This window comes from Hippichthys cyanospilos, chromosome 16, assembly GCF_059441005.1.
Source record: "Hippichthys cyanospilos isolate Australia breed blue-spotted pipefish chromosome 16, RoL_Hcya_1.0, whole genome shotgun sequence".
Lineage (NCBI taxonomy): Eukaryota > Metazoa > Chordata > Actinopteri > Syngnathiformes > Syngnathidae > Hippichthys > Hippichthys cyanospilos.
The window spans coordinates 2,961,189-2,973,208 of NC_142384.1; the positions used below are offsets into that span (position 1 = coordinate 2,961,189).

Sequence of the window (12,020 nt, forward strand, 5' to 3'; positions counted from 1 at the left end):
TGCATTCAGCTACCCCCCCCCCCCCCCACACACACACACACACACACACACACACACACACACACACACACTCACGCGCGCGCGCGCACGCACACACACCATTTTTGACTTGACTCTCCCTTTAAGATTGAAGATAATAAAAAGACGGATTCCAAGAGTCATAGTGAGCCCTCTTTTCCCCGCCCCCCTCTATCCTCTGGTGACGCGCTCCTCGCCGAAGCTGCCGTCTTCCTCTTCTCCCCGCCCCGCTGGCCGTTCGCCTGCACAGTGCACACCGCCTCTGTCACAGGAGACGAGAGCCAAAGAGGACGCTGAGCGCTGCAAAGCTTTGGAGCGAATCTGCACCTGCATCACGCAGACTGAGGATTTAGGGAGAGGGGACACAGGTTGCTACACCCCACCGTCCAGCTAAAAAAGGTAATCAAGCCCATATACGATTTGAACGCTGGCTTATTAATATTGCGCATAAATGTAAATGACAGAAGGTTAATTATCCTCCAACCCTTGGCCATCCCGCTCCATCAACTCAAAGGGTTTTATGTTCAATTGTCTCTTGTGTGCGTATGTGCGGTAATGAATGTTGAAGTTGATGAATGCCACTCTTGGCGAATGCATTGGCACTAGCTACATGTACATGTCCAAACATGTGTTCCGGTTAAATTCAAGAAATTTTCGGACAAGAACAAAACTAATTTAGATTGAATTGCGGGTCCGTATTTTAGAGCATGGCTTGTGATATTTTGTGTGTATTTAAGTTGTTGTGGATCTGTGAGAACGCCAAGCGTTTTTTTTTTCATGTGGAGTTTATCTTCTGTGTTGCCATGCTTTTTGGTGGCATGATAATAGCATCTTTCTCTCTTTCTCTCTCTCTCTCTCTCTCTCTCTCTCGCGCGCGCGCGCGCTCTCGCTCTCTCACCTTTGCTGTGTCTTCGTTCAGCAAGCCTCCCATCAGTTTTCTTTTATTATTGTCTTCATTTGGGTGTACCGTGTGAAATGGTTCTTAAGACTGGTCGGCAACCAATCGCGAGCCCAACGCACATACAGTAGTACTTCTACTCACGAAATTTCATAACGTGAATCTTTCCTTGGTAGAGCCGCATTTTACATGTAAATAGCCTATTCCGTTCCAAGCCCCCCAAAATGCTCGTCCCTATAAACCCTATAAATTAATAATATTACTAAACTATAAAAATGCATCAAAAACGGTAACAATTGCATGGAATTACATTAGTGCACAATGATAAACATATATCGTGTAAAGAATAATTAAAAAATGCTCCTAAACCCTTTAAATTAGGGTTCCTTCAGGTTCCTATTCTGCACTTGTATTTTTTATTGTACAGCACTTTGGTTGACGCTTGGTCTTTTTAAATGTGCTCTATAAATAAAAAATACTTAACTTGACTTTAAATTATGAATGCAGTTCACTTGTTTGACTTGAGATGGTGCTGGTTTGTCGGTGATGAGTGCAGAGAGAGACACCTTTTGGTGGTTTAATCTGTATGTTTTTATTTCCAGTGATCCAGGAATCATTTACAAGACGACAGGAGCAATAAAATAATTTTTTTGAATATTTTGAGCATGTAAGTTTACTTAAGTTTAGTTTGGGGGCATGCAAAATGCTTCCTGTGATACCATTCAGCCCAATAGCTAAAGTGCTAACGATGTGCTAACAAGCTGAACGTCAGACGCGACAGCCCAAAGTGGTATGTTACATAGGTCTTTTTATGTGAATATATACGATGTTAGCCTTAGCTAATGTCCATTTCATGTTTATTAGTTCTACGGAGTAAATAGTTAGTGGGACGTGTGGATGAGTAAAGAGTAAAGATGAAAAGTGGAAGACCACAGTAAACATCAATGAATTTTCTCTTGTTACTAGAGACTACATGTTTCCCCCGTGGCATTTCGTAAGCTGATTTTTTCATAATGGGTGTTTGTAAGTAGTGGTACCAATGTATAGACAAACACATTCACACTAAAAGACAACTGAGAGTCTTTAAAAGACCAACATGCATGTTCCTGCAATGGGGGATGTGTGCACTCAAAGAAAAATCCCATAACACAAAAATGTCACCTTTACTGTCGTCTGAGGTTCAATGAGGTTTCCGGTATACCATCCAGATCGTAGCCTCCACGTTGTGCTATTTTTCTTTTTATTTTATGATTTCAATGCTTATGTTGCCCTGTATTTTTTATGTGTGCTGGTGCAGAAGTACCTGATTCCAGAGGAAGCGCTCTCTTGGACAAACCTAATTGTTATTCGTGTCATTGTAGTATCTCATTCTCTCTCTCTCTCCCTCTTGCTTTGTCTCATGCACACGCACACACACACACACACACACACACACACACACACACACACACACACACGTCACACACACGCACACACACACAATATGTCCTCATGTCTGCTGTTTTTGCCACAGTCTTTGGCTGTGAAAGCGTGAGCATACCAGACACTGTATTAGTAGAACATTTGCTGGAATTTGCTAAATAGCCTACTCGTAATATATAGGCTACACTTCATCATTGTGTTGTTTAGTTGTTTACGTGTATAGTATAGGACTGAACAATTCTGAAAAATAGTGCTATTTGTTCCATTAGTCCAGTGCTTCTCAGTTTAGTTTGCAAAGCCCCCGCCCAGGAAAGAGAAAACATTTGACAACTCCCACTTGCCACGCTGACCATTAGTAAAATTATTATTTATAAAAATTGTGTAAGTATACCTAAAACTGTAACTGTTAGCACAAGGAACAAGCAAGATATAAATCTTAAAAGTTAAAGGTTTGTCTCAGCAGAAAAAACCCAACCCCTCATGTTCTATGTTGTGAAAACATATTTGTCCCCAACCAATATTGATGCCAACAGTGACAATTCAACGATATACACATTTTCTAAATGATGTATATTGAACAAAAGGAAAAAAATCACATACTTATCTTATCTGTCAAAAAGTTATTATTCCCTGAACCTAATCATGATTTGTGCCATTTTTAGCTGCAATAATAGAAATCAAATGTTTGCAAATTAATGAATTGCTTTCACACCACGATGGGGGAGATTTGGAGCTTTTTTTTTTTTTTTCAAATTTGTTTAAACTCTGCTATTCTGAAGGGTTTTAGAGCATGAACCCTGCCTGTTTTTGGTCATGCTGCAAAATCTCAATTTGATTTAACTCCGGACATTAACTTGGCAACGTGAATCCATCCATTTTCTATAACCGCTTATTCTCACCAGGGTCACTGGCATGCCGGTGCCTATCCCAGCTGTCTTTGGGCAGTGGGCGGGGGACACCCTGGGGCACACAGGGACAAACAACCATTCACGCGCCCAATCACACCTTGCAACTTGAACTCGAATTAGCATTTCGCGGGACACATAAATTGATGTGGCGGGCCAGATCTGCCCCCCGGGCCTTGAGTTTGAAACCTGTGTGTTAGCATGATTGCAAAGTACTAATTTGCATCTAATGAACGTGTTGTTTTGAAATGAATAGCATTTGTAATTCTGTAATGTGATTAATATAATCAATGTCATTTGTGTACATTTTTGTACATATTGAGTGGGCAGCCTCAAAAGTATTTTCGAGACTCAAGCAAGCCATTGTTTGTCATTAATGGTGAGTCCCCCCCCAATTTTTTAAAAGTCAAACATAAATTGCAAATTTGGTATTTTAACCAGAAACTTGAAGTCGACTCAGGATTTCGACGGCCTTGTGTTTGACACCTGTGATTTAGTGTCCAATGCATCTTCCATGCATGTTGTTGGGAGTGTCAGAGGAAGTCGGAATGCCTGGAGAGAACCCATGCTGGCAGGTGGAAAACATGCAAACTCCACACAGGAAGGCTGACGAGCTGGAATAAACCTCGGTACTCTGAACTGTGAGGCGGACGTGCTAACGACTCTTCGCCCTTGGCAACTGCAAATTGCTAATTTTATTCTTTCTGAGCCAATCTGATTGTAGACTTGCTGCAGTGTTTTGGATTGTTGTCATGCTGCATGATCCAAGAGTGCTTCAGTTTGATGGCACAAAATGATGGCCGGACGTTCTCCTTCATGATCACGTGGAAAACAGTAGAAGTGAGTCAATCAGCGCTTTGTCCTATTGCTGATGAAGCAAAGAAGCCCCAGACCACCGCACTGCTACCACAATGTTGTAGTATTGGCATCATGTTCTTGTTCTCGTGTTTTATCAAATGCTGTACCATTTTTACATCGGATGGCTACACCTTCCAAAAGTTCAATATTTTTGACTACAGTCCACAAAATGTTTCTCTGAGTCTTGTGGATCAATATGCTTTTTGGCAAATGTGAGATGAGCCTTTGTGTTGTTTGTTTTTGACAGTAGTGTGTGTTTTTTTTTTTTTTTTTTTTTCCTGGAGCCCTCCCATGGATGCAAACTTTTGGATTACTTTCTAACTTTCAAATTACCTGTGTGTTGATATTTTGGTTTTGCAATTGAAGAAAAAAAAAACATAAAATATCAGCGGAAATGACAATGTTTGCCTCCTTTTAATGTTTACATTCACATGCTAGATTGTTTAAATTTGCACACCATTGGTAATTGTCTCGCGGTCCACAAAAACAAAAAAACATCTGAAAGCTAGATAACAAACAGCCTTGGAAATATACATATTTATGTATAGGGCTGATGGCACTGAACATTATGAGGTGTTGTAAAGTAAAAAAAATATATATATTTGACAATGGTATGACCCTTTCAAAGTCAGCACAAGTTGGGTGAGGGTAAGGCCAGGTTAGTGAAAAATCCCTGGACACCCAGGGTTTAAGCATGATTTTACATTTAAAATCTTGAAAAAAAAAACAAAACCTCATATTCTCATTCTGCATTCTATCTCGTGAGATATCTCGTCTCATCAGAGTTGTGTCTCGTCCCATTCCTAGTAATATTTATTATTTAATTTTCTCGTCATGATAAGGCTATCACAAGTAACCACTTTTTCATTTGTGATTGTGAATTGCGTCACAACCGACACAGTACTGGTAGTTATTTGTGAGTGAGTGATTGAGCATTAGGAGGGGGAATCTTCGTCTTACTCGATGGAGGAATACAGCTAGTGAAGGTAGCATGGCAAGAAGCACAGCATTGATCATAGGCATAGTACATACTAAACAGAGGCCATTTTTCTCTAAAAAAAATTGCATGTTACCCACATTTTTAGTAAAAAGGGTCATTCATAAACTGAGGTTCTGCTGTAGCTATATAAAACATTTTTTGGTCATTCGTTTCTTTAATTAGTAAAATATTTCTGGGGCCGCTAGTGCGAATCACTGCACTAGCAGAACTGAAATAATTGCATCCGGCATGGAATCAATGTCAAATTGTACATGCCAGATGTGCCAGATAATTATAAAAGATACACTATATGTGATTTGTACCAGTAGATGTTGCATTTCTGATGACAGTGTATGCCAATCTTGGAGAATGTTTGGAAATTATTTCAAAGACTGCACTCAGATTTCAATGGAGTAAACTTTAGTCTGGAGTCAGTGCCTATCAGGCAGGTATTAATAATTTGATCAAATCACTTTTGACCCTTTTGCAGATGCTCTGAGTCACTTTCCTTTTGATTTATTTGTGTTGCTCTTCTTTATTGGATTTCACCCCCCATTTACTATTTTTTAGTGCAATATATTTCGTTGGAGAATATCGACTTTATCTTGACAGCATTCCCTCAGCTCTATAGAGGTAGCATAGAAGTAAAGCAATGCGAGAGAGTGGACTGAATCCAACAGGAGATTTAAACCTCCCCTTATATTTATCAATATGAGGAATGTGAGGTTACTCACCAACAACACAGCCAAACTAACAAGTGTTAGAAAACTGCAGTATTTCTTTTTGGCAGATGTCATACCTTATGATGGTGACATTACAATACAGTATTAGCATCCTGGCACCCTTATGCCAGTCAGTGGAGACTTCAGTCATGTTTCTTCCGCTCTCATCGACTTTTTTTTTCTTCTTCCCAAAGTGCTCTATAAATAGAGTTGAGTTTTTTACTAAGGCTATTTCTGTTTTACTGAGGATGTGATGCCTAAATTGGTATTTTTTCAAATACGCTATTGATAGAAAAATGTGGCAGGAGTGGAGTTGCTGACTGTGACTGCGTTTTTATTTCAGGGTTTTTGAAAGGACTGAAATATCAGAAAAAGACAAATGGAAGAAAGTTTATGAAACTGCTGAGGTCTGAATCAGAACTCTTGAATAGATTGGCTGCTGTTTTGTGGAATGACACCAGAACAAAGTGAAGCAAATATAGTGGATGTGGCTACTCAGACATGCAATAGTGGCATCAGCGAGATATTTTTAGAGGTGTGAGTTATATTTACAGACGTCATTATCTTTGATGTGCATCACAAATAAACACCCGCAAATCTGCTCAGACGTCTGCAGAAAACAATGCTTGGATAATTTTTGTCGATGGTGAGGGGCTGTTACACCGGCTGGCTGATTTAATTTCATAGGCTATTATTTTGAGTTGACATCCCATTTTAACACACTCTCTTGTTCCTTGGCAAAAGCGTTAATGATCTGCATTGCCAAAGGCAAAATAAACGGACAATTTTGTAAAAGCAACACAGGTTACTCGACTATCAACATATTACTTGTTAAGATGCCTAATATGATGATTATTCCTCTTGACAAGGTGTCGACACATATGTTTATATTTGCACCAACTGCCGTGGGGAGTGCTTGTCTGGGGATAGGTTCTTTCAGTTTCTTGTGCTTGAGACACCACCTGTGTGTGCGTGTGTGTGTGCGTGTGTGTGCGTGCGCGCGCACACGCAAACATGCTCAAATACACACACACACACGCACACACCCACACACACACCTACACACAGTTTCTATATAAGGTAAATAATAGAATATAATACATTTTGGACTGGTGATGACTATAATACACATGGTACTTAGTAGTAGATAGTAGTAGTAGTAGTAGTAGTAATGACTACCATAACTCCCCATAGCTATAAAAGACACCCCTTTTTTCCCCCCAAAATGAAGGCCAAAAGTATGGGCGCATCATATAAACAGTAAGTAATTTTTTTTTTTAATTAATACAATTCGGGGAAGACTGATTTGTCAGCTACAAAAGCCGCATTTCGAGCAAAGATGTGCATTTTTATATCGGCCATACAACATTCTTACCTAAGGTAACTACCGCAATGGGACAAGCTAGACGAGTATTTTAAAAGACAGTGGATGAGCTTCACTTCTATCCTGCTTTGTTTCAGTTATTTTCTGATCTTTGAAATGTTATTGTGTTCATTTTATGTTGTTTTTACATTGCTTGATTATGACAAATGATGCCTTAAGCTTAAGGTACCAATCTGTTGTAAAAGCCTCTAGGTTTGCTCATTTGAAATAAGGGACATTACATTTAGTACAACCCTGTTAGTCACAACTTTGAAAAAAAATGTATGAAAGTTAGGATCATTAATAAAAAGTAAGATATTGAAATTTTCTTCCAGTTGAAAACTCTCCAGACTCCCTAAAATAGTAGTGGTTTTTCATTCAATCATTTTTATTTCATTATTCAAAAGAAAAGAAAGGGGCAAAAAAAAATAAAAATGCATCTGTCCCTAATCAATACAAAGTGAATGACAGCTAGAGTAGAGCCATAAAAACATCATTTTACAAAACATAACAAAATTGATGCTACATCATCATTTTTTTTAAACACCCAACTCCACACTTCAGTGCAATAGGACCTTTTCAGTCCTTTAAATCCCTTTCAATCCTTTTCAGTGATTCTTTAACCTTATGCATGATATTTACGTTTTGGGATACTTTTGATTTAACATGTTTCATACTGGTTTTCCAAGTTAAATCACTAATCACAAAGATGTATGTGTTTTTAACAGTGGCGGTCTGTGCATTTCACACTTAGGCCTTCAGTGATTGGACCTCTCATGCGCACACCTACACATTACTGGGCTAGGCAGGCTAGTTTTCAGAGCTTTTAAACATCAATAAACCCGCATCAGCAATTATAATTTATCATTCCACGTGCCAAAACTTAATAAGTAATAATACATTCAAATCATTTGTCCGCGAAGTTTTGTAAAGTCCACGAAGAGCTGGCAAGCTTTAACAAATTGCAATTTAATACAAGAGTCACGTCTGAGCATAGTGAGTTGGGAGGAGGAAAGGGGATCCAAAAATGCTGGAAAACTGAGAAATATGTGGCTCAAAAAAGGAAGTTTTAACAAGGAAACGAGGCAGGACCGAACTGGAGCAAAACAAAGTATCACCAGACAGGTGGACTAAATCAAACTAACGAGAACGTAGACAATAAAGGCAGACGCGAGTGGAACAGAAACATGAAGAAAACCTTACAAACTCACAACAACCAAACCCAACCAAGCATGACAATTGAAAATAAATGACATAAAATGACAAAAACATATTCACCCAAAACGGCTGTCCTGAAGTTATTTCAGTACAAAATCCATTCTTCTTTTTTTTCCTCAAAAAGACTTTCATGACTTGCTTGTAGAGTTTGTCTTCACATTTCATTTCCAATAATAAATCCTTTTGTATTCAAATGGACGCCAAGGCTGAAAGTCGTGTCGGTCCAATTTCCGTTTTGTTCTTCATCAGCCATTGGGGGTTTAAAAAAAAAAAATACGCTAATGCTAACGTTAGCTGGTTGAGCAACATGAGCGTCCACTTACATCACATTCTACATGAGGTTTCTTGAAGGCGTTTTTATGGGTCGATTGGCTATTGCGGTTGTCTAACAAAAATATGGGCCCGTACACAATATGTCATTGCACACTGCACAGAAGTCAAGTTACCATGCAAAGTCAGTCAATCTGCGAGCCATTTGTGCTGCGCATGCATAAAGCAGAAAAAAATGGCAGAAACAACACGTTTTCAATTAGTAAACTCAACACAATTTTGACTCGTACTCATACAAAAACAATTCAAACTCAACACAATTTAGACTCGTACTCATAAGAATTGTTAAACATGCCTACGTTGTTTTGAGTGATCTTACTCCATCAAATGATTTATTTATTATATTTTTTGTGGCTACACTTCTAACCAGCAAGTAAAACATCTGGTTCACTGAAACTGTACGCAACTGTGAATTTTCAGCGTTGAAAACAGAACTTATTTCACCTTAAAAACTTTTAGTGCATTGATGCGAATACTACAATGTACTCACATAGTCCCTCCTACAGGTGAAATTGCACCAGCTTTTTTTTTTAATTTTATGGAAAATCTGATACTGGTGAAGGCTCACCACACAGTCCTTCTTGAAATGATCATCACACTGATGAGATGCGAGTGAACATCCTGTTTCACACTTACACATGGAATATTTACTTGTTAGTTTATAGAAGTACCATATTTTCCGCACTATAAGGCACACCCAAAAGCCTTAATTTTTTTAAAAAGCTGATGGTGCGCCTTATAATCAGGTGTTTATATATGGATCAATATTGAGATTGGGATTCGTAGATGGGGAATGAACTGATAAAGTAAGCTTTACCTGTTTCTTTTGTGTGTTTACGGTTGAACAAAGTTGATCATATTGACATTGCGTTATTATGCTATTGAGAGTTTAGAGTTATTATTTGAGTTATTATTGTTATTACTTTTGAGTATTACTATATTGTGATTGAATAGTGCGGAAAATATGGTAAATATCATGGAAACAACTTGTTAAGTAAAGAGGAACTTGGATATTAGGATCCACATTTAGAGAAAAGACCTCATTTATTCTTTCCTCTTATCACGTGTAATAAATGAGAGCATGAACAGGGGCAACCATTAAGAAGATATTAGTAATTGAGCGTACTTGTATGGTGTTTAGCAACTACCAACTACCATCACAATCAAAACCGCTCGAGGTTTATTTTTGAGTTAGTGAGTTATCGTATTGTCCCATTAGCCGCTTACTTGTACAAAGACACGCAAAAATGTTATCAAGAGTTATTTAGATCAATAATGCGATTATCCCCAAATTTTTGTCCATCATCATCGTCGTCATCATCATAATCGTTTCTCATTCTAACCCTTCTTTTCCTACATCTTTTCCCATTAAACTGCAGGTTTGGTCAACAATAACAAAGTCCAAGTCAAATATCCTATTGGTCGTGATTACCATTAATGACAGTAAAGAAATGGAGAGCAATGAAACAAATTTGCTAAATGACTAACTGAATATACATTTTTATCTGAATTTATTCAAGTGAGAAACTCTGGAAGTACAACAGACTTAAATGAGTAAAACTGATGTCCTCTCAGCTCTTCATGCGAGCACTTATTTCATTCAACTAAATTCATGAGGCCTATGTTCCCAATCATTGTGATAACTCTGGAATAGACACACGGGGACAGGCTGCTAAACTGTGCGATATGTATCTCTTCTATGTTTTTCACACAGAGTGGTCTTTTAGAGAGAGTTTTGCAATGAGAACACGTGAGTGAATGAACAGAAAATGGATTTATCCTGGAATTACTTTTTGGGGTTAGGTTTATGCCAATTTTCAATTTGGCATGAACAAAATTCCACAAAGCCTGATACACTGGGAGCGCTGCCAAAAGTGAGAGGACATACACACACAGATGAATGCATTGCTTCGTCTGTGAAAGGAAGACCATGATTTTGTGTTTGCCAATTTATTTTTTGGGATAAAGTTCTGGCATGGGGTGAGTGGTAGTTACTTAGTTATAATTACTTGATCCATTTATGGCTACATCTGGAAGAATCCATCTGGATGCCACAATTTCTATTAAAGCTATATAGAAATTATAAATGATTAAGATCATTTAAGCTCCTGGGAAACTTGCTGATGAGATAATAAATTTGAATCAGGTGTGTTTAAGACAGAAACAATCAAACACATGCAGGATTGTGGCCCTTGAGGACTGGAGTTTGAGACCTATGTCCAGATGTCCATGACACCTGGCATACATGTTTTTAGGAATGCAGGAGGAAGCTGGTATGCATGGAGACATCCCAGGAGGAGAACATGCAAACTCCATTCAGGAAAGCTGGAGCAAGCTGGATTTGAACTCAGGACTCTGAACTGTGAGGCGTATGTGATAAAGACTCTTCCACTGAGGCGCCTTAAATATTATTTCTTATACTTTTACTGCCCACAAGTGCGCATATCGTAATAAAGACACTGCATCTTTGATTGTTTATTTTGACATGATAATCATTGCAAGTCAGTCAGAGACTGACAAACACAAATGCATGCATTCACACCTAATGTTCTTCCTCTTATCAGAGCTAAGGCAGTCCGTTAATCAGTGAGAACCCTCTCATTTCTGGCACAGTTCCTTGTGATATCAGGCTTTGTTGAAGTCTTTTTTCATGCCACACTGGAAATTGGCATAAATCTCACCTAAAATTAATTCTCTGATGAGTCCATTTTCTGCTTGGTTGCTCATGTGTTTCTGCCCTGTTGCAAATAGACTAGATATGAGCGCCTCTCCAAAAGCACATGTAAGAATTATGTTCATGACAGAAAGACACTTTGGTGTTCACATTTACTTGGTTGCAGACCAACCTGAACTTGTGATGGTTGAAAGTGAAAGTAGGAAATAAGTGGACCAAACAGAGACCATAAACGGAGCCGTACAAACGAAATAGTTTAACAATAAATAGGAGCATCTAACATGCAAAGGGAAACAAAATAACAAAAACTCATATTAAACATCACTGGGGCAAGGAGTCAACAGGGGAACCTTGTCAGACTCAGAAAATGCAAAGTTCCAACAGAAAGGGAAAAACATTTAGAGAACAAATCACAAGGCGGTACTAAATGGGTCTCCGAGGCAACTAGGAGCAAAATGTTAGCTCGGGCAGAGAACAATCCGACATCGTACCGTGTTCCAGCTGCGCTTAAATGGCAGGTAGAGGGCAGATTGCCAACAGGTATGCAGCTGGTGATTCCAAGTCCCAGACAAGGACACTGGAAGTCCTGCAAAGACAAACACAAACCACATGAGGAAAACCTAGAGCAGACAT

General features: G+C 38.7%; 1 protein-coding gene across 2 annotated transcripts in view; it reads left to right on the top strand.

Annotated features, from left to right (window-relative positions):
* Window positions 1-208: 208 nt before the first annotated feature.
* Window positions 209-12,020, top strand: part of LOC148410179 (junction plakoglobin a-like) — a 140,005-nt gene continuing 128,193 nt past the window's right edge. The window contains exon 1 of one of the 2 annotated variants that reach the window (XM_088437950.1): window positions 209-417. The gene's annotated coding sequence lies outside the window, so the exon portion shown is untranslated. The remainder of the gene's footprint in view (window positions 418-12,020) is intronic. The other variant, XM_088437952.1, reaches the window with a different exon arrangement.